Genomic DNA, 25,296 nt, shown 5'->3' on the forward strand with positions numbered 1-25,296 from the left:
TATGAAACATAAACATAACTAACTGTCTTTTCCTCTCTGAGTGTTTTCCAATTACTTGGCGCATGCTGAAAATCTGATTCTGACAGCCCCTCTATGGTTTTAAACCACAATGGTTTTCATCCAACTTCCTCTCAAGCACTGATCGCACCCTCCCTTCCAAAATACCAGTGAACACTTTGCCTTGTATACTGAGGAATGAAATACCTCAATAGCTGTTGCAGTATCTCCTGTTCCTTTGCTTATAGATAGGTGGAATAACTGCTTTCATCCATTCAGAAGGTACCTAAATCACATTTCATGTTAAACTTATTACTCTATGAAGTCATTTCATCCCTGCCTTCTCACAGAAATTCATCTTGGCCTGCTGCTTTATGACAATCGTACTTTGTACAATCGTACAATCGTGCTTTATGACAAGGCAGTTTACTTACCATCCTTTACACTTTCTCGAGCGTAATTTCACTGTCATCATTGTTGTCCTCTCCATGAGCTCGGTTGCTTGCAACTTTAACGGAAGTATTTCCTTTTACGTTGAGAAGATTTGCGAAATATTCCTTCCATCTGTCCAGTGATTTCCTGGTGTCTACTACGATTTCACCTGATTTATTCAAAACGCTATTCATGACCAGTTTTCCCCCCCCTTTCAAATATTCTTCATTACTGTCTAGAACTTTTTCCAAACCACTTGACCAAGCCTCTCCAGGTTATTACCGGAATCTTCCCGTAAGTGAAACAAATGATATTTTCTCACTCATAATGCTAGTTAAAGCAGGATAAATAAATAAATAAATAAATAAATAAATAAATAAATAAATAAATAAATAAATAAATAAATAAATAAATAAATAAATAAATCCACCATCGGTATGGCTAAATTGTTTTTGTTTGTGGCGTCGGCGGTGGTGGTGGTGGTGGTGGTGGTGGTGGTGGTGGTGGTGGTGGTGGTGGTGGTGGTAGTACGATTGTACGGAAACCAATGCAAAGCAGAAAGGACTCATTCACCCAGTCGGTAAGAACGGAACATAAGTATACTCGGACTAGGTATGTCAGGTGTTCCGTATTATAAGGGATTTCCCTTATTTGGAGGTCTGAAGTACTCTCCCGTTTCAAAAGCATACGGTATCCCCTTTTTCCTTATTTAAATAAATCACTTCTGCCACGGTTACAATTATCTATATTTTTTCTTTCTTTTTTACTCCTCCAAGGGTTGTTTTTTCCCTCGGACTCCGCGAGGGATCCCACCTCTACCACCTCAAGGGCAGTGTCCTTGAGCGTGAGACTTTAGGTCAGCGGATACCACTGGAGAGGAGGACCAGTACCTCCCCAGGCTGCCTCACATGCTATGCTGAACAGGGGCATTGTGGGGATGGCAAGATTGGAAGGGATATACAAGGAGGAGGGAAGGAAGCGGCCGTGGCCTTAAGTTAGGTACCATCCTGGCATCTGCCTGGAGGAGAAGTGGGAAATCACAGAAAACCACTTCGAGGATGGCTGAGGTTGGAATCGAACCACCTCTACTCAGTTGACCTTCCGAGGCTGAGTGGACCCCGTTCCAGCCCTCGTACCACTTTTCAAATTTTGTGGCAGAGCCGGGAATCGAATCCGGGCCTCCGGGGGTGGCAGCTAATCACACTAACCACTACACCACAGAGGCGGGACATCTTATTTCTTAAGGAAATGTGGAAATATTCTGAGCAAGGGGGATTAAATATAGAGAATTCCTTTCTAGCATATTAAGACACACTCTTGTCCATTATACAACGTTTAAGAGATTGAGTTATTGTCATTTTGATACTAACTTAAGACCACGGCCGCTTCCTTCGCTCTTCCTTGTCTATCCCTTCCAATCTTCCCATCCCCCGGCAAGGACCCTGTTCAGCATAGCAGGTGAGGCCGCCTGGGCGAGGTACTGGCCATCCTCCCCAGTTGTATCCCCCGACCTAGAGTCTGAAGCTCCAGGACACTGCCCTAGAGGCGGTAGATGTAGGATCCGTCGCTGAGTCCGAGGGAACAACCGAGCCTGGAGGGTAAACTGATTAAGAAAGAAAGAAAGAAAGGAAAGAAATAAGATGAACATTTTAAAATATGTTGATGTGGTATGATAAATAGCTTACATTTATAGAGTTTTATAGTGCCCTAAAATGCCTATTTGGATCTTTAGGTTCTATTTTAGTACCTATAAAATTCAACTTCTGTAATTTTTACAATCATATTATGGACATTCTTAAACTAAGAGCAGAACAGCAGAGGGTGGGGTCTTTTCACACAAACTTCATCTTCCCAGACAACTGTCGCCAAGGAAATGCTGAGGAACGGGGGTGGGGAGGAGGATTAGCTCAGAAAAACCTGGAGCAGGTAGTAAAAAGGGACATACAGGATCAAGTCGCCCGTGATAGAACATCTGTTTAAGACCAACATTCACCAACATCAGTTACTTTTGCTGTTATCTTAGATTTCCAAAGCTCAGATAATGTTATTGTCTCAGATAACGCTCACTTCTGTATTCACCACAGAATTTATTATACCGGGCGAGTTGGCCGTGCGGTTAGAGGAGCGCGGCTGTGAGCTTGCATCCGGGAGATAGTGGGTTCGTGGGTTCGTATCCCACTGTCGGCAGCCCTGAATATGATTTTCCGTGGTTTCCCATTTTCGCACCAGGCAAATGCTGGGGCTGTACCTTAATTAAGGCCACGGCCGCTTCCTTCCAACTCCCAGGCCTTTCCTATTCCATCGTCGCCATAAGACCTATCTGTGTCGGTGCGACGTAAAACCTCTAGCGAAAGAATTTATCTCGGTTTACCAAAATTAAACTTTCGTTTAAGTCTGAATTTGAACCTTAAATTTTTCATACTGGTATACGGAAAACAAATGACTACTTGCTGCGTTCCTTACCGAATTGTAAACAAGTTTTAGTTTCGTTCAGTGTTTGCAAATAATTTAAGATAAATTGTGTCCGCTATTGACCAGAAAAGAAAGAAGCCTAATATGACATTCCAAGAGAAGGAATTATTGAATTTGGTGGTAGAAAGCATTAACATCATAGAGAATAAGAAAACAAATTATAGCTTACACATTGTATATTTCACTAAAAGGAAGGCAATGTTCCTTAGTTCTTCATTAAAAAATTACCCACTCATGTACCATGCAAGGTATAATTTATAATCGAGAATTCATCTTAGACTTACCTATGTGTTGGGAATTCCAGGTTAAGTTCGATATGGAACCGGATCGAAACTTTAGATAACCTAAAATGTGTTTCAAAATCAGTGTCATCGTAGTCCTCAAAGTATGTAATGCGTTGTTTATCCACTTAGGACGTTTTATTGCATAATCTTGGTCATATTCCTCATCGCTGTGATTTTCTCTTTCATTTAAATATTCCATCCGTCTATGAGCTGCCATGCTGTTTTACCGGCTATGCTTTCTCCGGTAAAATTTTAAACCGAGATAATATCCGTTATCTAAGATAATGTTGTTGGTGAATACAAATATAACAGATGTGACAGTTGCCTCGGTTTTCTTAGCTTTAAACTAAGATAAAATATTTTACTTGCGTTGATGAATACGGGCCTAAGCAAATATCTTTCGTCAGACCTAAAACGAAATTATCTAAGAGTGCGCTTATACAAGTTCCAGGGACAACTTTTGATGGAAATGTTATTTTCCGCCAGTACTGCAATAAATAAGTATGTGCATATGCCTTTAATTTAATATTAATCTAGAAGTAAGATTTTGATATTGGCTCTTTAATTAATTTTAGAGACCTCGCCCAAGCGGCCTGGATTCGACTTCCATTACCGGCAGTAATTTAGAAAGCTATGAGGTCTGGAACGGCGTTGACCGAGCGTCATGAGGACAATTAGGAAGCTACAGTGAGCAACGGTCACGGAGACAAGGCTATACGGCTGAGCGATGTGTCGTGCTGACCACACAGGCCATGAGCTGGGCAGCAGCCGTAACTGAAAGCCAAGGCCCTTCAAGGCCTTAACTTTAGAGTAATAGTGGCTTAAATTAAATAATTCAAAACTACAAATTTTATTCAATAGCACCATCTATATCTTGTACAAACCAAAATGGCTTCTATGCTGATATCTGCAGAGCCCTTGTTGGAGCAAATATCCGCTGAAATGCTGTGCATAATCTGGTTTAGAGATTTTTTACAGAAATCTACCAAGCAACACATTTCATCAGCATCTACATTAAAGAAAAACTACATAGATATTTGTTACAACGAGGTTATTTTGTCAGTCAGGGAGGATATTGGGGAGTCTTGTATATGACTGTGTGTGGACAAAACCACCGACTCTGTGGGCAGGTGCATTGATAATCTTATAGTAGGAAAACTGTAACACAAACAGGCATCTGCTGCTCGCATTCTTTGCTCTAAGGCTTGAAAAAGTCAATAGTCAAAGCATTGCGTACTTTATTAACAAGGGGTTGCAATTGTTGTATCGTGTGATTGTTGTTGATTCTCAATCTCACTCAAGTTCTTCTCCTTGTCTCAGATGATTGCTACTGCACCTCTCCTCAAAACGTTCTCCCTTCTTTAAATCATGTTAGTTGCATGGCCTATGTCTTGCGCAGAATCGCAGAAACAGTTAGGGCCGAGTTTCCTCCAGTAAATACTTCCACTTCAACAATGAAGAAAGTGTTGTGTAAGGCTCCGTCAATAGTCATCTTTCGAGAGAAACTCCCCTCTACTCCCCTTCCACCACAGCCAATCATCATCCGTTGGGGTTCCTGGGTGGAATCTGCCCTATTTTATGTGGAACATCGTAAGGAAATCATGATTGTAATAGATAATGTGCCTTTCATGGATAACTCTGCATGTGTGTCGTCTGTCAAAGAGCTGCTAAAGATTATTCCAGTGTTCATTGCGTATATTCAGGCAAATGTTTCAATTCTTCCAGTCACCAATGCAAAAATGGAGGAAAAAGGAAACAGTCTCAAACAGCATTTTTCTGTAAGGGGGGGTTTCCATTTGAGATTAACTGGGAGAGTAACTTTCGATATCCGCTCTCAGGTTGTTGTACATCTGAGAGTTAATTTCGGCCCGAAATAACTATCGAGAGTACCCGGCGAGTCCCTCGCAAAGATACCTTTCACGAGTTCTCGCTACACCCTGTCCACTTGTGAACCTGTAGAAAGTGGAGAGTAGTCGTAATGTCATCACACTACAACTGACAAGTCGCAGCAGCTGTGATTATTCTCTGTAAAAAAAAGAAAAATTCTACTTTGGTAATTGTCATCTGTCTCGCTACCGCTTTTCCTGTTTTTCATTTTTTCAATTTTTGAGATACCTTAAACAATAAAGAGCATCACATTATTGATTAATTTAAATATCGTATATACGTATTAAATTATATAGCCTACTTATTATAATAATAACCAGGCTACAATCATTACAATATATTTATTTGCATGCAAACTGATGTGATTGTAATCAAATGTAAACTAACAATTTACTCTTAATTCAGCTTTATTAATCAGTCTTACCTGGTTCCTTAAGTTGTGAAGTTTGCTTTGAACTTCAGCTCTGGAACACGAAAACTTCACTCCTATCTCCTCTGAAGTGTATGTTCCTTCACCCTGTCACAGTAATCAGTACATTTTATTTCCCACAAAATTTCTGGACTTTCATACATTTCAATTACCGTAACAGTTTTGTTTCCTCCGGTGACCAATTTTTAGTCATCTTGAAACTGAAAATAGAACCAAGCTCTCGATAGCTTCGCCACAATTCGAAGGGTGGGTTTCCATTTGAGATTAACTGGGAGAGTAACTTTAGATATCCGCTCTCAGGTTGTTGTCCATTTGAGAGTTAATTTCGGCCCGAAATAACTATCGAGAGCACCCGGTGAGTCACTCGCCAAGATAGCTTTCACGAGTTCTTGTCACACCTTGTCCACTTGTGCACCTGTAGAGAGTGGAGAGTAGTCGAAATGTCGTCACACTACTACTGACAAGTCGCAGCAGCTGTAATTATTCTCTGCAAAAAAAAATCTTTGGTAATTATCATCTGTCCCGCTACCGCATTTTCTGTTTTTCAATTTTTTCAATTCTTGAGATACTTTAAACGATAAAGAGCATCGTATTATTGATTAATTTAAATATTGTATATATGTATTATATACTTGTTATTATCGTAATAACGAGGATACAGTCATTATAATATATTTATTTCCATGCAAATTGATGTGATTGTATTAAAATATAAACTAACAATTTTCTCTTAATTCAACTTCATTAAATACACTTACCTGATTCCTTAATTTGTGAAGTTTCCTTTGAACTTCAACTCCGGAACACGAAAACTTCACTCCTATTTGCCCTAAAGTCTTATGTTTCTTCACTCTGTCACGGTAATCGGTACATTTCACATTCCAGAAAATTTCTCGACTTTCATACATTTCAATTAACAGTTTTGTTTCCTCCGGTGACCAATTTTTAGTCATCATGAAACTAAAAATAGAACCAAGTTCTCGACAGCTTCGCCACAATTCGAACACAGTTCGTATCTGGAGAGCTAATCTCCGAGAGGGCCGGGAAGTAGGGTTGGGCAGACCGGAACATTCAGTTGTTCCGCAACATTAGGAGCTTGGAGGCGGAGCGTTTCGGTACAGAGTGCCGCCACATGGGACGCGGGACTGTAACTGCATAGTAGAGAGAGAGAGGCAACATGACATGCTCCGCGTCAGCTGGAATATGCCTGTAACGAACGTGCTGTGTCGAAGGCGGCACTAGATAAACTAGTTGGCCTTGGCTGTGTGCAGTGGGCACTTCGGACGCGGGGCTGTAACTACGCACTGCGCAGTAGAGAGAACTTCGAGAGACAACATTACATGCTTCGAGCCAGCGGAACTATGCCTGTATCAGTGTATCGAACGTGCTGTGTGTAGTTTCTAATGGCCATGGCTAGCATAAAGCTGCACGAAACGCGAACGAACAGTTGGAACACTGAAATTCGCGCACAATAATCTCGTTTAAAGGCTGGGTTTAGGTTAAGATTTTTTCGGTCAATACGAAATACAGATAACACAGTTACAATGGCAGTACAGGTGTTTAAAAGTAACTAATCCAAGGATATTTCCACCAGTTGAATGTATCGGCAGGTAATGTAATTAGGGCCAGGATAAAACTTCACGGCACGTGAAAAACCAGTCGAAAATCTGAAATATGCACCCAGAAATATCATGTCTAAAATGTTTTTAGGATAAGAATGTCTTCATTCATTCTGAAATACACCTGTCATAATTACACTGGAAGTAGATGTGTTTACAAATGTCACAATGTTATTTTCACTAATTAAACATATACTCGCACAATTAAAGAGATATTTACCGAGCTCGATAGCTGCAATCGCTTAAGTGCGGCCAGTATCCAGTATTCGGGAGATAGTAGGTTCGAACCCCACTGTCGGCAGCCCTGAAAATGGTTTTCCGTGGTTTCCCATTTTCACAACAGGATGTACCTTAATTAAGGCCACGGCCGCTTCCTTCCCACTCTTAGCCCTTCCCTGTCCCATCGTCGCCATAAGACCTATCTATGTCGGTGCGACGTAAAGCCACTAGCAATAAATATATATATATTCGTCAGTACTGGTACCCTATTTACGTACACGATATTAAAGCAGAACACTAAAATACAAATTAAACAGTATATACTACACAAGGAGAACTCGAAAATAAAAATTAAACACTATATTATACTGTACTAGGAGAACACGAAAATAAAAATCAAACACTATATTATACTGTACTAGGAGAACACGAAAATAAAAATTAAACACTATATACTGTTCTAGGAGAACACGAAAATAAAAATTAAACACTGTACAAGGAGAACGCGAAAATAAAAATTAAACACTATATACTGTACAAGGAGAGCACGAAAATAAAAATTAAGTGAAACTACCGACAAATGTTAATCTTCCAATAGGCTACAACACTTTAAATGGTGCTCAAAATGTTCACGGCATATTTGCATTCAGGAACATGATTTTAGAAACTTTGTCACTTTTTAGACGTGTACGGTTTTCTGTGATGGTCTGTCCCTGCTTTGAGAACACTCGTTCACAGGGAACTGATGTCGCCATAATGCAAAGTCTCTTCTTCATTAAGTCGTAGAGGGCTGGCAAGGTATCTTTATTGTCATTCCACCATTGAAGAGGATTCTCTATCCTATGCAGAAGAGGCATATTTAAATACTTGTCCATCTGTATGATACTTGCTGCTTTTGGATTAACAGTTGGCGCTTGAACGAGCTCTTCAACGGCTGCATCAAAGTTTTTCCACAGTATGCTCGAAAATGATACTGTAGACCCATATGCCTGATTCTCATTTGATGAGGGCTCTTGTGTTCCACCTGTTGTGTTAACAGCTGTCTGTTGGTGTGCAGTGCCAATAACGGTAGCGGCATCATTAATAAGTTTTCCTTTATTTCTTTAAGTTTGCTTCCATCCTTCATAAAACCATACGTCTTAAATCGTGGATCTAAAAGTGTTGCTTCCCACATTATATTTATATTGTGGTACTTATTGCAAATTTTACGTGTAAGTTCTTCACATATCTTGCCAAGGAGTCGAGAAATGGCCGGACTGTCATATTCCATCTCTCGCAGCTGTTGGTAGTGAGTTCGAAGGTTCCTACTGAATCCAATTTTTGAAAGGGTAACGTGCTTTTCACTGCTGACTTCCCTCGTCATTTCATCGAAGCACCGAAGAATTTCAACTGATTTCTCAATTATGTACCAGTCTTCATTGTTTAAAACTTCCACAGAATTATTGTTCATTATTGCAAGAGTACTTTGTAGTGGTTCTTTGGTCTGAATCACTCTATTTATCATCTCGTATGTCGAGTTCCACCGTGTTGGACAGTCCTGCTTTAGAGTCAGAACAGGATAACCCATCTGTTTTTGAATGCTGTGAAGTTTCTCCAAGGATTGTGGGCTCCTTTTAAAGAATTCGACAATACGTTTTACCTTCTCTCTCGTTGGCCTTATTTCTTCCAGGCTTGATTGTGCTACTAGATTCAAACTATGCGCTAAACACGGAACGTGCCACCAGTTGCACTTCTGAACCGCACTAACCATATTTGAAGCATTATCTGTTGTGCAGGCCACGATTTTGTCCTGAAGATCCCATTCTATTACCACTTTCTTGAGTTCTTCGACAATGTTGTCTGCTGTGTGTCTTCCTACAAACTTTGAGCAGGACAGAAGCTTTGAAGAGAGTGTGCCATCACTTTTACATATGAAATGTGTTGCGAGCTGTTTGTGCTTACCTTACAAAAAAAAAATTCTCACCTTCGAATTGGTGCTCTTTTCTCCGTCTGCGGTTACGAACTGTCTGCTTCCCGGCTGCTTGTATTACTGCTGTCATTGCTTGCCTGTATGGCGCATCCACTCTGACGTCACGCCTATAGTATGTTCTCGATCTACCCCGCTGGCATATATATATGGCCTTGTGTCGTTCATCCGCAGGTCAGTTGTGGTATAACCTTGTTGAAGACAGTGGGAGCTGGAACTCTCCACACGGCTGGACCGTGTCCATTTTACCTGTAAACTTCGTACTGGACTTCTGTCAAGGGTGAGCAGACACTGTTTCTTTCTATCATTTAACGTGCCCTACCTTCCTATACTTGGGCTTCGCCGTAGTAACGAAAATTGAACTTTGCTCCCTTCAGGATACATCTGAGTATTCATGCAGTGCAAATGTTCTGCCTTTTGGACATTCATATTCCTAAAATGTGGTGTAAATGGTGTACTGGACAGCTGATGTAATATTCTAGTCCATAAACATTCCTTACTTTTGTGATGAACTTTTGCATCGCGTCTGTTAGTGCTGGGGACTTGGCGGCTTGATCCTTATCCTATCCCATTCCTCCGTTTCTTATTTCCTTATTCTATCCTTTATCTTCTATCTAATTTTATTTTCTTTCCTTATCCCATCTATCTGTTAATTTTGCGTAAAAATGGCGCTTGCTCAAAAGATGTGGTCTGCTAATTTAATTTGTATGTTCATCGGTTAGTTTCTATTTTATTATCGCTTCTGCGCATGTGTGTGTGTTTTAATCCCTTCTGGGATCATTTGTTAGAATTCCTTTTTTTCTTTTTAATCTACCAAAAGGATCAGTCCCTGAAACTGGAGATTGGTTTATTTCAATTCTGAATCTCTTGAATTGTTTGGCATTAGGTTACATTACAATGTCATATTGTAAATATTGTATCAATTTGTGAGCTTATCTTGCAACTTTGTATTCCACTGGCACGAGCCTGAAACTTTATTTGATGTACCTCCCTTCTAGCGTATTGTGTAATATAATGCAAAGAAACTGATTTCAGAATCTATGGGTTTCCCCCCCATTCTTTTTCTTTTTCCCCTAATTGCAGTGTCGGAACATATGTCCAAAGATTGTAGTCATTGGTGCTTAGGAATTCGATTATGACGATGTAATTAAAATTTGTATCACCTACGTGTCTTAAAATCGAACTTAACGCTTTTTATTACGCCATATGCTGGTTCATACTATTTGTTCTGATGTAAAATATAATTTGTTACCCCTTTGAGATTGGTATAATATATTTGTTATTTCCAAACTTGTTTTCCAAAATTCTCTTTCATGAGTTCCTTTCCCCTATTACTTCTGTTTTCACTGGTACCTACTACGGCAATTCTCTTGGGTAGCGGCCCTTTAACTTGTTTATGCACACGTATGGAGCTCTAAATTGCACTGTTTACGGTAATGTTGACACGATGTATTGAACTGTTATATTCTCGTGTTGCACGCTTCTCGGCACTCTGCGCGGTTGTGTACTGTCAGTTCTGGGTACTTTGATATCTTGTTGTCTAGTGTCCCGATCAAGGGCACTTTCTTAAAAGCAAATCTCAATTACAACGCTATTTCTAGCAAGTTGATAGTAAGCAAAGACACTATCAAGTACAAAGACCGTCACATATGGTAGCAGATTGCCCTTTACTTTAGTCTTTTTCTTTTATTATTCTGTATGTCATGGCTTGTTTTTCAGATAATTTCCCTTTAGGGGATGACCTTTCTTTACTATCTTCACCAATTCCTCAAAATTTGTCACTTCCAAATCCTTCTGTTCCCAATTTAATTTCGTTTTCTTCTTCTTCCTCAGTCTCTCCGTCTTCCACTGATCATGCGCCTGATGTAACATCTGATGAGAGGAAACCTCCTCCCTTCCGATACCCTATGGCCCCTCCCCCCTCCCCTCCATACCCTCCCTCCCTTGTTCTTCCTACCACTTCCGTGGATAATTCTCTCAATATTCAGATTATTAAGCAATCTTTACTTCAAGTCCCCCAGTTATCGGCAACAGATCCTCGTAGTCTTACAATTTGGTTATTTTCAGCCCGTAAATTTTTAAATATTAAAGTAGCTTCCTTTCCTCAACTGATTGGTCTTCTCTCCACGAAAACCACGGGTTTTTTCTCCACATTTTGGCTTGATAATATGTCCAACTTCTCCAACTGGTACGAATTGAGGCACGCTGTTCATAATTATTTTCTACCCCTCGAAGTACGTTATAAATTGAGTAATGAATTTATCAGACGACATCAGTTACCTAATGAACCTGCTCATGATTATCTTGACTCTATCATAACTTATACCGATGTTTTTAATATATCACATAATACCCAGGAATTAATTTCCATTATACAGTTTTACGCGGCTCCCTCATTTCGCATGCTATTTAACGTTCTAGCTCCTCCGGTTTCCCTTCTGCAACTTTATAATTTAGCCCATCAGCACACTATAAATTCTTTAGGAGATCGTTCGTTCTATTCATCTGTTCCTCCTCCGATTATTCCTTCTACTTCTTCATATTCTGCTTTACCCGCACCTTCCCTTCCCGCTGTCCGCCCTCCTATCACTTGTTATCGGTGCAAACTGCCCGGCCACCTTGCGCGTCAGTGTACTACTCCATTTTCGGGAAACGCATTCCACCCGCGTCGCTAGGCAGTAGACGCTTTGATGGGGAAAATCTGCCTCCTTTATTAACGGCATCTTCCCAATCCACTTCAAATCTGGCTTCATTTTTACCTCCCACTTGTCATGTCTTAGTTACTGCCAATAACTCTCCTTCTGTCGCCCTTCTCGATTCAGGTGTCGCTGTTTCTCTTATCAGCTATCAATTCTATAAATTGTTAACCGAACTAGATCCCCATTTACATTATCTTCCTACCTCTACACGTTGTCTTTCTGTCTCCAATCAGCCTTTGAATATTATTGGTACGGTTTCTTTGCATATTAAAATGCAGCATTTTTCCTGGCCGTTTACCTTCCTTATCGCTGAATCTTTATCTCTCCCTATCATTTTGGGGTATGACTTTTTTGCTTATACTGGTCTTCTTCTTGATTCCGCGCATTCTAAAGTTTCTTTTCCCTTTTCTGATAAATCTGTTCCCTTAATCCATACTCTTGACTACCCTTCTCGTTTCTATTCTCTCCTTCCTATAATTAATTCTATTCATTCCGATCAAGTTCAAGCTTTGCTCACTGAATTTTCGGACGTCATCAACCCTAAGCTCGGTACTGTCAAGGATTTTTTTGCCCATATTGATCTGAATGATACTACCCCTGTTCGCTCCTCTCCATATTTCCTTAGTCCTCCTCGGATGAAGGTTTTAAATCAGCTAATACAGAAAATGTTGAATGATAATACTATTATTCCATCATCTTCCGATTACGCCTCTCCCGCCTTTGTGGTTGATAAGCCTGATGGCTCCGCGAGATTTATTGTTGATTTTCCTAAGTTGAATGAGAAAATTGTTTATGATGCGTATCCTATGCCCAAATTAAACTCTGCATTTCAACATTTTTCCGGTTCAAAATTTTTTCAATTTTCGATCTTAACTCGGCCTACAACCAGCTCCCGTTGGATGACATTAGCTCCCGGTATACGGCTTTTATTACCCCTAATGGCCTTTACCAATTTAAAAAAGTCCCTTTCGGTTTGAATTTAGGTTCCCAAATTATGCAACGCTTCGTCGACTCCCTATTCTCTGATATTAAGTACAAATATCTTTTCCCTTTTATTGATGATATTTTGATTTTTTCTCCCGATTTTGAATCTCATCTGTCCCACGTTCGCGAAGTCCTTACACGTCTCCGCAACGTCGGCTTAACCGTAAATCCGTCTAAGGTTTTGATCGCTCAAACCTCCATTAAATTTCTGGGTCATCTTTTAAGTTCTGATGATATTGCTGTTGACCCTGAACGAGTTTCTGCTATTACTAGAATTCCGCCTCCCTCTAATTTAAAACATTTACGATCCTTTTTGGGAATGGTCGGTTTCTATGCCAAATACATCCCAAATTTTTCTGCTATTTCTGAACCTTTGAATGCTCTTAAACGTAAAGGTGTTAAATTCCATTGGTCTTCTCAACAACAAATTGCCTTTGACCTTTTAAAAACTAAATTATCTCATGCACCTCTTCTCCAGATTCCTGATTTTAACGTCACCTTTGAATTGTCCACTGATGCTTCTGATATTGCTATAGGCGCCGTTCTCCAACAAACTATTAATGATTGCACACTCCCTATTGCATATTTTAGCCGTCTATTATCCCCTGCCGAACGTAAATATTCTACCTACGAAAAAGAGGCTCTTGCCCTCATCCTCTCTATTGAACACTTTGCTGATTATCTTGACCACCGCCCATTCATTGTTAGTACCGACAATCAGGCTCTTTCTTGGCTCCTCCATAATGCCCCTAAAATTGGTCGTACGGGTCGTTGGTTACTCCGTCTCTCACGATTCAAGTTTTCTCTTAAATTCGTCTCTGGATATAACAACTCCGTTGCCCATGCTTTATCTCGTTTATTTGAAGAACCTCATTTCCAACCCTCTGAGCTCGATTCACTTCCTGTTAATTCTGTTTTTTCTGTTTCCTCGTTAACTAAATTTCCGCTTTCTTTTCAATCCTGTTTACAACATCAACAACTTGATCCTTACTGCCAACAAATTTCTCGTGACCTGATTTCCCCTAATTATTCTGGCCCGTTTCGTCATCAGCAGCAACTTCTCATTTTTAAGCCTACTCCCAAGGCCACTCCTCGCCTTGTTCTTCCTTCCAGTTTACGGTCCATGGTTTATCAATACTTTCATGACTCTCCTGTAGGGGGACATTTTGGGAGAGCTAAGACTTATGCACGCCTTGCCTCCCAATTCTATTGGCCCCAAATGCGCAAGGATATTTTTTCATGGGTGCGTTCTTGTGCCTCTTGTCAACGCCATAAGCCATTGAATCACCTTCCTTATGGCACCTTTGCCGCCTCTCCCGCTACCTACACCTGTGAGAAATATGATGTTGACATTGTCGGACCTATTGTCAAATCGTCTAAATCAAATTCTTATATTTTTACTTTATTAGATGGTTTTTCCAAATTTCTCATTGTTCGCCCTTTGCGAAATATTTCCTCTCAAATTGTTATAAATCTTTTGTCTAACCATATTTTTCCAATTACTGGCCTCCCTAAATTTCTTATTTCTGACAATGCATCCATTTTCACGTCGAAATTATTTTATAATTTTTGTTTTTCATTAGGTATCAAAAAAATCTGTACTTCTCCCTATCATCCTCAAGCCAATACTGTTGAACGGTACCATAGGAATTTGAAAACCTTCCTATCCATTTTTCACTCCAATAATCAGAAGCTATGGGATACTGAACTTCCATCTTTTGTGCTTGCTTTAAATTCTACCATCAATTCCTCTACGGGTTTTTCCCCTGCTAAACTTTTTCTCGGTCGTGAATTGAACACCCGTTTGTCTCTTACGTGGGATTTGCCCTCCCTCTTGGACACCCTCTCTCATCGCCTCAGCCATTCCCAATTGCAAAAGGCATATGACAACCTCCTTCAGGCGAGGGAAGTACATAGGAAAGCTTGTAAAACTCGGGTCTCTCAACCTAAATTTAAGATGTTTGACCAAGTTCTTCTGAAAAACCATCCTCTTAGTTCCGCTTCATAAAATGTTTCTGCTAAACTTTCCCCACTTTGGTTAGGCCTTTTTCGTATTCTTTCCTTTCCATCCCCTAATACTGCTCAGCTTCAATCTCTTCATACCCCCACGGACATTAAAAAAGCTCATTTTTCTATGTTAAAACCGTTCCATTCTTAATGCCCCCTCCCCTCCCTTTTTTTCTTTCTAGGGTGGGAGTTGGGTAGCGATCGGGCCTGCTATACCCTTTTTTTGTTTCTTTGGTATCGTTTGCTGTCCAGTCCTCCTTTTTCTCCTCATTTTTTTCTGGTTTCTGCTCTCCCTCCCTCCAGCTCCCACTGTCTAATCTTTTCACGCCTGACCTCCTCTCATTATATTCGTTATCTGTGTTACCTTCTTTATATATATATACTAGCAATATACCCGTGCTTCGCTACGGTGTTATACCGAAATTTGTAATTGAATGCTTATTGTTGAATGCCGAAATTCGCGATCTGACTCGTTTTCTGCGAGAATCCACCAAAATTCGAGATCTGACTCGTTTTCTAATAGATTACGGCAAGTTTCCTCCCATTTTTCAATCTTTCTTTCCAGCAATCGGTTTCGTACTTCCCGGGCTAGGTCCAGATATTCTACCCGGTCAGTTGGGTCCCTAAATCTTTGCCATCTTTTCCTATAAGCATTTTAAATATGGATCAAATCGTTCAGGAGATCCGGCGTGGTGTCGTCCTGGATGCCTTGGCGGTACTGAACCCGCGGCCGGACTGCATTCTTAGTCATTAGCAGTCCAGGACCCGTTTCCAGCGCGGTCCGCACATTTGACGACGGTCCACAACATTATTATTATTATTATTATTATTATTATTATTATTATTATTATTATTATTATTATTATTATAGATGTTCTGGACCCCACAGCAAGATGCAAGACCGCTACTTGGCGGTAACTTACATCCCCTGCCATTGTCATTGTTGACAATGTGACCAGCACCATCGTCGCGCGTAGGCAAATGTGCGGGATTTCTGGCGATAAGAATGACATACTTCCGTGCATTATTGACCTTATTATAGAGGTGAACGGACGGTCAATCTCTTTCCTATCGTTTATTTCAAATTAGTTTAAATTTTTATTTATATGCCAGCAGAATCTACTGTAATCTAAGAACGTTCTCCGAAGAAAAAGATGGTTCTTGAAAATGAACCCAGGAAAGGTTAGAAATGATCGGTTTATGATCAGAATAAGTTCATCGAAAATCTATAGCCTGTTTCCAGTCATTCGACAGGGTCAGGAATGGAATGAATAAAGCCCCCGTCTAGCGGCGACAATAGGAATTGTTCCGGCTGCCGAAGCCTGTCGCACTTCTGTGGGGCAATGATTAATAAATGACAAATGAAATGAACTGATATTGGACAGTGTTGCTGGAGTGAATGATGACAGGGAAAACCGGAGTATTCGGAGAAAAACCTGTCCCGCCTCCTTTTTGTCCAGCACGAATGTCACATGGAGTGACCGGGATTTAAACCACGGAACCCAGCTGTGAGAGGCCGGCGCGCTGCTGCCTGAGCAACGGAGGCTCCGTGTAAGTACATTGCGAACAGTAAAATCAATTGGTCTCCCCTCCTTTTACACCCCACCGGCGTTAAGTGTATTTACCCCCCCACCAAAAAAAAAAGAATGAAAAGATGGCGTGCTTCTTTATGTTTAAAGGAGATTCCAAACACCAATGTGGTCACGTCTATTACCTTCAGTTTTGAGATATAAGTATACCCATACAAATAATTCACTTTTTTCACTTCCTTTCAAACTCCTCCCCCTCCCCACTAAGTGAATTTTCCGGCAAGAAATACTTGTTTCTTTAATAGTAAAGGGTTTTCTAAATACCAAATATCACGACTCTAACTTCTTCAGTTTTAGATTTATGTGTCCTCACGAAAGGAATTCAATTCCTCTTCACTCCCCCCCCCCCCACACACCCCAAGATGGTTTCCCCCCAAAAACGCGTTTTCCTTTGTTTTAAAAGGAGATCCAAATACCAATTTTCACGTCTGTAACAATTTTAGTTTTTATTAGCTTATGTATTCTCATAAAAATAAGTCAATTAATTTTTCTATTCTTTAACCCCCCCCCCTCATTGGATTTTCCGAGAATACGTGTTTCTTTACTTTTAAAGCAGATTCCAAATATCACATTTCACGTCTGTAACATCTTCATTTTTGAGATATCAGTAGCCTAATTAAAAGAATTCAACACCATTTTCAGTCATTATTAACTACCCCCTCCACCCAAGTGGCATTTCCGAAAACAAAAAATACACGTTTCTTTATTTTTAAAGGAGATTCTAAGTACAAATTATTACATCTATAAACTTTAGAAGTTTTGATATATAGATATACTCATTTTAAAAATTCACCCCCTTTTCACCCCCTATTAATTGGATATTCCAAAAACCAAAAAATACGTGTTTCTTTATTTTTAAAGGAAATCTCAAACGCCAATTTTCAGGTCTGTAATATCTTCATGTTCTGAAATATAAGTAGCCTCATTTAAGGCATTCAACCCCTTTTTCACCCTTTTCCACCCTTCCTATTGGGATTTTCCGAAAACAAAATAATACGTGTTTCCTTATTTTTAAAGGATATGCTAAAGACCAATTTTTACATCTATAAACTTTAAAAGTTTTGAGATATAGATACACTCATTTTAAAAATTCACCCCCCTTTTCACCCCCATTAATTGGATTTTCCGAAAACAAAAATATACACGTTTCTTTATTTTTAAAGGAGCTCCCAGACACCAATTTTTAGGTCTGTAATATCTTCATTTTCTGAGATATAAGTATCCTCATTAAATTCACTCAAACAATTTTGCAGCCCTTTTCACCCTGCCTATTGCGATTTTCGGAAAACAAAAAAAATACGTGTTTCTTTATTTTCAATGAAGATTCTAAATACCAATTTTTACATCTGTAAACTTTCAAAGTTTTGAGATATAGATACACTAATTTTAAAATTCACCCCCCCCATTTCACCCTCCCATTAATTGGATTTTCCAAAAATAAAAAAATACGTGTTTCTTTATTTTTAAAAGAGATCAAAGGTACCAATTTTCAGGTCTGTAATATGTTCAGTTTCTGAGATATAAGTACCGGTATCCTCATTAAAGGCATTCAACCAATATTTCACCCTTTTTCACCCCTCCCATTGGAATTTTCCGAAAACAAAAAAATACGTGTTTCCTTATTTTTAAAGAAGATTCTAAATACCAATTCTTACATCTGTAAACCTTTAAAGTGTTGAGATATAGATACACTCATTTTAAAATTTCACCCCCTTTTTCACCCCCTTAGAGACGGAATATCCAAAAATCCTCTCTTAGCGAGCACCTACATCTTATTATGAATGTATCCTCAAAATTTCATTTCTTTATGTCAAGTAGTTTTGGCTCGGCGATGATGAATCAGTCAGTCAGTCAGGACAAGTTACTTTATATATATATAGATAGACTAGCAATATACCCGTGCTTCGCTACGGTGTTATACCGAAATTTGTAATTGAATGCTTATTGTTGAATGCCGAAATTCGCGATCTGACTCGTTTTCTGCGAGAATCCACGAAAATTCGAGATCTGACTCGTTTTCTAATAGATTACGGCAAGTTTCCTCCCATTTTTCAATCTTTCTTTCCAGCAATCGGTTTCGTACTTCCCGGGCTAGGTCCAGATATTCTACCCGGTCAGTTGGGTCCCTAAATCTTTGCCATCTTTTCCTATAAGCATTTTAAATATGGATCAAATCGTTCAGGAGATCCGGCGTGGTGTCGTCCTGGATGCCTTGGCGGTACTGAACCCGCGGCCGGACTGCATTCTTAGTCATTAGCAGTCCAGGACCCGTTTCCAGCGCGGTCCGCACATTTGACGACGGTCCACAACATTATTATTATTATTATTATTATTATTATTATTATTATTATTATTATTATTATTATTATTATTATTATTATTATTATTATTATAGATGTTCTGGACCCCACAGCAAGATGCAAGACCGCTACTTGGCGGTAACTTACATCCCCTGCCATTGTCATTGTTGACAATGTGACCAGCACCATCGTCGCGCGTAGGCAAATGTGCGGGATTTCTGGCGATAAGAATGACATACTTCCGTGCATTATTGACCTTATTATAGAGGTGAACGGACGGTCAATCTCTTTCCTATCGTTTATTTCAAATTAGTTTAAATTTTTATTTATATGCCAGCAGAATCTACTGTAATCTAAGAACGTTCTCCGAAGAAAAAGATGGTTCTTGAAAATGAACCCAGGAAAGGTTAGAAATGATCGGTTTATGATCAGAATAAGTTCATCGAAAATCTATAGCCTGTTTCCAGTCATTCGACAGGGTCAGGAATGGAATGAATAAAGCCCCCGTCTAGCGGCGACAATAGGAATTGTTCCGGCTGCCGAAGCCTGTCGCACTTCTGTGGGGCAATGATTAATAAATGACAAATGAAATGAACTGATATTGGACAGTGTTGCTGGAGTGAATGATGACAGGGAAAACCGGAGTATTCGGAGAAAAACCTGTCCCGCCTCCTTTTTGTCCAGCACGAATGTCACATGGAGTGACCGGGATTTAAACCACGGAACCCAGCTGTGAGAGGCCGGCGCGCTGCTGCCTGAGCAACGGAGGCTCCGTGTAAGTACATTGCGAACAGTAAAATCAATTGGTCTCCCCTCCTTTTACACCCCACCGCCGTTAAGTGTATTTACCCCCCCACCAAAAAAAAAAAAGAATGAAAAGATGGCGTGCTTCTTTATGTTTAAAGGAGATTCCAAACACCAATGTGGTCACGTCTATTACCTTCAGTTTTGAGATATAAGTATACCCATACAAATAATTCACTTTTTTCACTTCCTTTCAAACTCCTCCCCCTCCCCACTAAGTGAATTTTCCGGCAAGAAATACTTGTTTCTTTAATAGTAAAGGGTTTTCTAAATACCAAATATCACGACTCTAACTTCTTCAGTTTTAGATTTATGTGTCCTCACGAAAGGAATTCAATTCCTCTTCACTCCCCCCCCCCCACACACCCCAAGATGGTTTCCCCCCAAAAACGCGTTTTCCTTTGTTTTAAAAGGAGATCCAAATACCAATTTTCACGTCTGTAACAATTTTAGTTTTTATTAGCTTATGTATTCTCATAAAAATAAGTCAATTAATTTTTCTATTCTTTAACCCCCCCCCCCCCTCATTGGATTTTCCGAGAATACGTGTTTCTTTACTTTTAAAGCAGATTCCAAATATCACATTTCACGTCTGTAACATCTTCATTTTTGAGATATCAGTAGCCTAATTAAAAGAATTCAACACCATTTTCAGTCATTATTAACTACCCCCTCCACCCAAGTGGCATTTCCGAAAACAAAAAATACACGTTTCTTTATTTTTAAAGGAGATTCTAAGTACAAATTATTACATCTATAAACTTTAGAAGTTTTGATATATAGATATACTCATTTTAAAAATTCACCCCCTTTTCACCCCCTATTAATTGGATATTCCAAAAACCAAAAAATACGTGTTTCTTTATTTTTAAAGGAAATCTCAAACGCCAATTTTCAGGTCTGTAATATCTTCATGTTCTGAAATATAAGTAGCCTCATTTAAGGCATTCAACCCCTTTTTCACCCTTTTCCACCCTTCCTATTGGGATTTTCCGAAAACAAAATAATACGTGTTTCCTTATTTTTAAAGGATATGCTAAAGACCAATTTTTACATCTATAAACTTTAAAAGTTTTGAGATATAGATACACTCATTTTAAAAATTCACCCCCCTTTTCACCCCCATTAATTGGATTTTCCGAAAACAAAAATATACACGTTTCTTTATTTTTAAAGGAGCTCCCAGACACCAATTTTTAGGTCTGTAATATCTTCATTTTCTGAGATATAAGTATCCTCATTAAATTCACTCAAACAATTTTGCAGCCCTTTTCACCCTGCCTATTGCGATTTTCGGAAAACAAAAAAAATACGTGTTTCTTTATTTTCAATGAAGATTCTAAATACCAATTTTTACATCTGTAAACTTTCAAAGTTTTGAGATATAGATACACTAATTTTAAAATTCACCCCCCATTTCACCCTCCCATTAATTGGATTTTCCAAAAATAAAAAAATACGTGTTTCTTTATTTTTAAAAGAGATCAAAGGTACCAATTTTCAGGTCTGTAATATGTTCAGTTTCTGAGATATAAGTACCGGTATCCTCATTAAAGGCATTCAACCAATATTTCACCCTTTTTCACCCCTCCCATTGGAATTTTCCGAAAACAAAAAAATACGTGTTTCCTTATTTTTAAAGAAGATTCTAAATACCAATTCTTACATCTGTAAACCTTTAAAGTGTTGAGATATAGATACACTCATTTTAAAATTTCACCCCCTTTTTCACCCCCTTAGAGACGGAATATCCAAAAATCCTCTCTTAGCGAGCACCTACATCTTATTATGAATGTATCCTCAAAATTTCATTTCTTTATGTCAAGTAGTTTTGGCTCGGCGATGATGAATCAGTCAGTCAGTCAGGACAAGTTACTTTATATATATATAGATTTATTGATCAAGTTTGTCCTTTTATTGTAAATATTTTGATTGCAGACCACTTATCATTGTATTATTGTTATAATACGATCCGGATCGTTCCTTTGTCCTCCTCCTTTCCTCCCCCCCTTTTTCCTCTTTTTCTTGTTTCTTCTTTCTTGTTACTCATTCTTTCCTTCTTTTTCCTTCCTTTTGCTGCTGCATCCTGCCGGGCCCCGGAGATGGCGCCACGTCTGGACTTCGTCGGATCTGCGTCTCTACGTTTCTTCTGCCTTCTTCTGTTGCTGCTTTCATCTGTTCATCGTGGGATCCGCGCTGCATCTTCACCATCCTCATCTGTGCTGGCTCCACCATCCATCGTTTGCTCGACGTGCTTCTTCATCGTTCATCGCACCAATCCTTCGGATTTTTCCCGTGTGGTGGGAGTATATGTTGCGAGCTGTTTGTGCTTACCTTACAAAAAAAAATTCTCACCTTCGAATTGGTGCTCTTTTCTCCGTCTGCGGTTACGAACGGTCTGCTTCCCGGCTGCTTGTATTACTGCTGTCATTGCTTGCCTGTATGGCGCATCCACTCTGACGTCACGCCTATAGTATGTTCTCGATCTACCCCGCTGGCATATATATATGGCCTTGTGTCGTTCATCCGCAGGTCAGTTGTGGTATAACCTTGTTGAAGACAGTGGGAGCTGGAACTCTCCACACGGCTGGACCGTGTCCATTTTACCTGTAAACTTCGTACTGGACTTCTGTCAAGGGTGAGCAGACACTGTTTCTTTCTATCATTTAACGTGCCCTACCTTCCTATACTTGGGCTTCGCCGTAGTAACGAAAATTGAACTTTGCTCCCTTCAGGATACATCTGAGTATTCATGCAGTGCAAATGTTCTGCCTTTTGGACATTCATATTCCTAAAATGTGGTGTAAATGGTGTACTGGACAGCTGATGTAATATTCTAGTCCATAAACATTCCTTACTTTTGTGATGAACTTTTGCATCGCGTCTGTTAGTGCTAGGGACTTGGCGGCTTGATCCTTATCCTATCCCATTCCTCCGTTTCTTATTTCCTTATTCTATCCTTTATCTTCTATCTATTTTTATTTTCTTTCCTTATCCCATCTATCTGTTAATTTTGCGTAAAAATGGCGCTTGCTCAAAAGATGTGGTCTGCTAATTTAATTTGTATGTTCATCGGTTAGTTTCTATTTTATTATCGCTTCTGCGCATGTGTGTGTGTTTTAATCCCTTCTGGGATCATTTGTTAGAATTCCTTTTTTTCTTTTTAATCTACCAAAAGGATCAGTCCCTGAAACTGGAGATTGGTTTATTTCAATTCTGAATCTCTTGAATTGTTTGGCATGAGGTTACATTACAATGTCATATTGTAAATATTGTATCAATTTGTGAGCTTATCTTGCAACTTTGTATTCCACTGGCACGAGCCTGAAACTTTATTTGATGTACCTCCCTTCTAGCGTATTGTGTAATATAATGCAAAGAAACTGATTTCAGAATCTATGGGTTCCCCCCCCCCCATTCTTTTTCTTTTTCCCCTAATTGCAGTGTCGGAACATATGTCCAAAGATTGTAGTCATTGGTGCTTAGGAATTCGATTATGACGATGTAATTAAAATTTGTATCACCTACGTGTCTTAAAATCGAACTTAACGCTTTTTATTACGCCATATGCTGGTTCATACTATTTGTTCTGATGTAAAATATAATTTGTTACCCCTTTGAGATTGGTATAATATATTTGTTATTTCCAAACTTGTTTTCCAAAATTCTCTTTCATGAGTTCCTTTCCCCTATTACTTCTGTTTTCACTGGTACCTACTACGGCAATTCTCTTGGGTAGCGGCCCTTTAACTTGTTTATGCACACGTATGGAGCTCTAAATTGCACTGTTTACGGTAATGTTGACACGATGTATTGAACTGTTATATTCTCGTGTTGCACGCTTCTCGGCACTCTGCGCGGTTGTGTACTGTCAGTTCTGGGTACTTTGATATCTTGTTGTCTAGTGTCCCGATCAAGGGCACTTTCTTAAAAGCAAATCTCAATTACAACGCTATTTCTAGCAAGTTGATAGTAAGCAAAGACACTATCAAGTACAAAGACCGTAACAAATGAGCGGTAACTGCTATATAGTTTTCATTTTTCAATGAAGTCCACCCATCTGTTGTAAGGGCTACATATGAAGCATTTTCTGACATGTTAGCCTTGACATCTTGCAATGTTGTGTCATAGAGTTTATTCAAGAGACTATTCGAAAGTGTTTTACGGCTTGGGATACTATAATTACTAGTAGAGTTCAACATCGATAAAAACTTCTGGAACTCCTCAGCCTCAACTATATTGAAAGGTAAAATATCTTTTGCAATCCATTTCAACAACTGTTCGTCAACTTTCTCTTAGTTGTTGACATAGGCCTGGATGAATAGGCTTGTATTCTATTTTGTTTCAATCTTTGTACCTTCCCTCTGCTTCATGTGCTTAACTCGAGTGTATGATCGGATGTACCTGTTGTAGTAGTAGCAGTAGTAGTGCTGGTGGTAGATGATGATGAAACAGCTTCCATTAGCGACACAGGAAGATAGGTTTGTCCAGTTATTACTTGAACAGATGTGGCAGGCACAGGACTTGAAGCTTCAGTTGTTGCGTTTTCGTCTTCTGAGTCATGATGCACCGATAAGAACCTACTTTGATAAATGTCTGTTGTGGGATGTTTAAGTCTGAAATGTCTCGTCATTGTGCCGGTTGAAGATCCCTTTGCACACAAAATAGAAAAACATATATTGCATTTCACTCTGTCCGGTTTTATTCCAGTAAAAAGGTTCCAAACAGGACTCCGGTGCGACATCATGGAAAGTTTACCGTCTTTTGTACGGTGTATATTCGTAGGCTTCAATGAAAACACACTTATAGAACAGTTGAACACAAAACAGAACACATTAAGTTATTCGCATGTACCGATTTACTACCGAAGGCCAGTGGCATGCTGCAACGGAACTCACAGAACAAAGAGAATATGACAGAACACGGAACACTCCAACACGAGCAGCACGTAGCGGGACTGGCGGCGGCACGGGCACACTGCACTTCCGTCTAGCGCCTGACACTCAGGAGCCGTCATGAGCCGTCATCGGCTATATCCGCTGTCACTTGACTCATGGTGCCTAACGCATCGTGTCGTCACAGGTCCCGCTTCCCTTTGATTACTTGCGAATCTTGAAGTGAAACCAATTAAACTAGTGTATTATTTAAATGTAAAATAGCCAAGTATAACTTCGTGTGCCCAGTATGTTGTACCCGTACTTCCTTTTATTATACACAAGACTTTCTTTATTTTATTTCTTATAGTGTAAGCATTCTCGAAGATCCCGCGTGAAAAGATGCTTTCAATCAGTTAACTGTAGCTTGCGGTAATGAGGTGAAGTTTGTTAAAATGTGGACTTGAGTTTCTTTCTTTCAGAATGTTCAGTGAAATCATTACTTAAGGTAGTGAAGTGTATTATTTAATTCTCTAACAGTTGTGAATAACTTGGTGGGCTCAGTATGTCCTTTAATTATAGGAAAACTTGAATTATCATTTTAAGACGAAACATTCAGGTGAAGAAGTGATATTTACAAGTCACTTCTTCACCTACAATATGACATGGTCTTCCATCATAACGATATAAATATGATAATATTTGTAAGTAGATGTGAGTGTTTCATAATAAT

General features: G+C 39.4%; 1 protein-coding gene and 1 pseudogene across 3 annotated transcripts in view; one reads left to right on the forward strand and one right to left on the reverse strand.

Moving 5' to 3' along the window:
* Positions 1 to 25,296, forward strand: part of LOC136863371 (uncharacterized) — a 114,358-nt gene that overhangs the window by 8,608 nt on the left and 80,454 nt on the right. The window lies entirely within an intron of this gene.
* On the reverse strand, positions 871 to 24,322 carry LOC137498522 (E3 SUMO-protein ligase ZBED1-like; annotated as a pseudogene).

The sequence above is a fragment of the Anabrus simplex genome, chromosome 2 (assembly GCF_040414725.1).
Source record: "Anabrus simplex isolate iqAnaSimp1 chromosome 2, ASM4041472v1, whole genome shotgun sequence".
Lineage (NCBI taxonomy): Eukaryota > Metazoa > Arthropoda > Insecta > Orthoptera > Tettigoniidae > Anabrus > Anabrus simplex.